Raw genomic sequence first — 3,147 nt, forward strand, 5'->3', positions numbered from 1 at the left:
CTTAATTATATTTGGTACATGTTCCCCTATATTCTGTACATCTTATTTTATGTCTTTATATGCGGTATCTGCATCTCTGCCTTCTGTGGTTTGATTAGTATATGTTCAGTTTGTCATACGGTTTTCAAATGACGATGATGATGGTCGGAAACATCGTGAATCAACCGAATGTTATCGATATAAGATCATCTCATACGGCTCATAGAATTTCGACAGATTCAGTCGCTTGGGCGCTTCAGTTCTATTTGAAGATTTGTAAGAAATCCAAAAGCGTAGACTCTAAATGTGTGTGCCACAACAAGTATTACAAGAGCAACGCAAACGTTAGGCCTTGGGCCGCTCCAGGAACTATTTTTAAAGCAACGAATTCTTGGTATATTGTTCTTAGACTAATACCGCATTAGCTAGTGCAGGGGACTAAGCATCTAAATTCATTAGATTATAGCATTTTATTTCAAACTGTCTGATGGTCTAAAACATATGTGTCAAACTCAAGGCCCGCGGGCCACATCAGGCCCGGCGTACAATTATATCAGGCCCGACAGGTCTTGACCGGCGTACAATTATATCCGGCCCGAGAGAGAATTTTAGGCAAAAATATTTTTTAATGGCCCTGCGATATAAAGTGCAAATCAAATTCCCTAATTAGCAGCCTTACCGAACGATAGGCTACCTGAGAGCGTTCTCGTTTCGATCAGAATAAGCGAAAATAAAAGTTGTGTAGTGAGTGGATGTTCGTCGTTACAGTAACCTAGCAACGTTCAGTTGCTTGTTTTGGATTGGCGCATAAGAAATGAAAGTAGTGTAGTGCCCGGATATTACATCACCTTTTCCCGCTACGGCTAACGTGATATCAATCAAGTGTCTGTCGGTAGATGCACAATCTTTTTTTAAAATCAAAGCTAGCCTTAAAATGGCCAAGAGAAAAGTTGATTCTGAAAACAGAGCCTTTCAAAGCCGCTGGGAGGCTGAATATATGTTTACTGATATTGGCGGTAAACCTGTGTGTCTAATTTGTGGAGATAATGTGGCTGTGATCAAGGAACATAATCTGAGACGGCACTACGAGACTAAACATCAAGGCATGTTAAAAAGCCTGAATTCAGAGCAGAAGCTACAGAAGGTAGAAGAAATGAAGAGGAATCTAACATCACAGCAGACGTTTTTCACCAAAGCAAAATCACAAACTGAAGCTGCTGTGAAAGCAAGTTTTATTGTGGCGGAGGAGATCGCAAAATCAGGCCGACCATTTACATAAGGAGAGTTTCTGAAGCGCTGCATGATGAAAGTGCGTGACGTCTTGTGTTCAGACAAAAAGCAGATGTTTGTAAATGTAAGCCTTAGCAGAAATACGGTTGCTGGTCGGGTTTGTGAGATGGCCACTGATGTGAAAACACAGCTGATCGAAAAAGGCAAAGACTTTGTTGCATTCTCCCTTGCTGTCGATGAAAGAAATGACGCGACTGACACTGCACAGCTCGCCATCTTCATCCGTGGAGTGGACTCCAGTTTGAATGTTACAGAAGAAATATTGGACATGAAATCCATGCATGGGACAACGACAGGAAAAGACATTTTTGACAACGTATGTCAAAGTTTAACCAACATGAACCTGCCTTGGGACAAACTTGTTGGACTTACAACAGATGGAGCACCGGCGATGTGCGGCGAAAAAGGTGGACTAGTTGGAAGGATGCGGTTAAAGATGCAGGAGAACTGTACTGGTGAATTGATAGGATATCACTGCATCATACACCAAGGATCGCTGTGTGGTAAAGTCCTCAACATGGAAGGTGTAATGAGCACTGTAACACAAACCGTCAACTTTATCAGAGCCAAAGGTTTAAATCACCGCCAATTTCAGTCTTTTTTGTAGGAAATAGACTCAGAGTTCGGCGACATGCCTTATCATACAGAGGTGCGGTGGCTAAGTCGGGGAAAAGTTCTTAGTAGATTTTTCCAGCTGATCGAGGAAATCTGTCAATTCACGGACAGCAAAGGAAAAGACTCCACAGTTTTTCGGGATAAAAAGTGGAAATGTGAGTTGGCGTTTCTGTCTGACATAACCACTCATCTCAACGACTTGAACCTGCAGCTCCAGGGACGGGACCACTTGATCACTGATATGCATGATGCAGTGAAGGCATTTCAAGTGAAGCTGCGCTTATGGGAGACACAAATGCACCAATGCAACTTGTCTCAATTTTCTTGTTGCCAAGCAATGTTGAACCAAGTCAACGCTATGGTGTTTCCCAATGCACACTTTGCTGAAAAACTTCGCTTACTTCGCGCCGAGTTCGCACGGCGCTTTAGTGACTCTGAAGCACAGAAAAGTAATTTCGAGCTGTTTCGTAACCCATTTGCCATAGACGTGGAAACTGCACCTGTAAATTTGCAGATGGAGCTAATAGAGCTGCAGTGTAATGGGACACTAAAGGCAAAGTAGGACACTGTGGGGCCTGCACAGTTCACTCGTTTCATTCCTGAAGAGATGCCCCAGCTTCGTCTACATGCGGATCGAACCTTGAGCATGTTTGGTAGCACATATCTGTGTGAGCAGCTCTTTTCTGTGATGAAGATTAACAAAACATCACACAGGAGTCGTCTCACTGATGAACACTTGCAGTCCATCATGAGAATCTCAATGACACAGAACATTACTCCCAACATAAACGAACTTGTAGCCAAGAAAAGATGCCAAACATCCAGCTCTGACAAATTGGCATAAGAGCGAAAATGGGTATGCCAATGATTTTTTTATTATTAAAACTTTTTTCTGTTTTAATTTATATTAATGTTTAAAAAAAGGGTTTAATTTTCCGCTTATTGAATGTTTATCCTGTTCGGCCCGCAACCTTACGTGTGATTTGAGTTTTGGCCCGCTGAGCGATTGAGTTTGACACCCCTGGTCTAAAACAAGTGAATTTAGATTCTTACGTTAGAACTCAAGTGGATAAAAGCTTTAATAAAAATTTGAAACAATACGCTACCGAAAGGATTTTTGTGATGAGGGGTGAATGGGTCTTGTTGGGCACTGGAAATGAAGCAATATTGACCATCAGGGGCCATCCAAACCCAGGAATAGGGATCACGTGACTTGTTTAACCACTGGAAGATAGTTTTAAGGTGTACGAATATACGGGTAGT

General features: G+C 42.1%; 1 pseudogene; it reads left to right on the forward strand.

The window, feature by feature from the left end:
* The first annotated feature begins 913 nt into the window (after positions 1-913).
* On the forward strand, positions 914-2,728 carry LOC149793927 (general transcription factor II-I repeat domain-containing protein 2 pseudogene; annotated as a pseudogene).
* The last annotated feature ends 419 nt before the right edge of the window (positions 2,729-3,147 follow it).

The sequence above is a fragment of the Sinohyriopsis cumingii genome, chromosome 8, assembly GCF_028554795.1.
Source record: "Sinohyriopsis cumingii isolate HCF-2022 chromosome 8, ASM2855479v2, whole genome shotgun sequence".
Taxonomy (NCBI): domain Eukaryota; kingdom Metazoa; phylum Mollusca; class Bivalvia; order Unionida; family Unionidae; genus Sinohyriopsis; species Sinohyriopsis cumingii.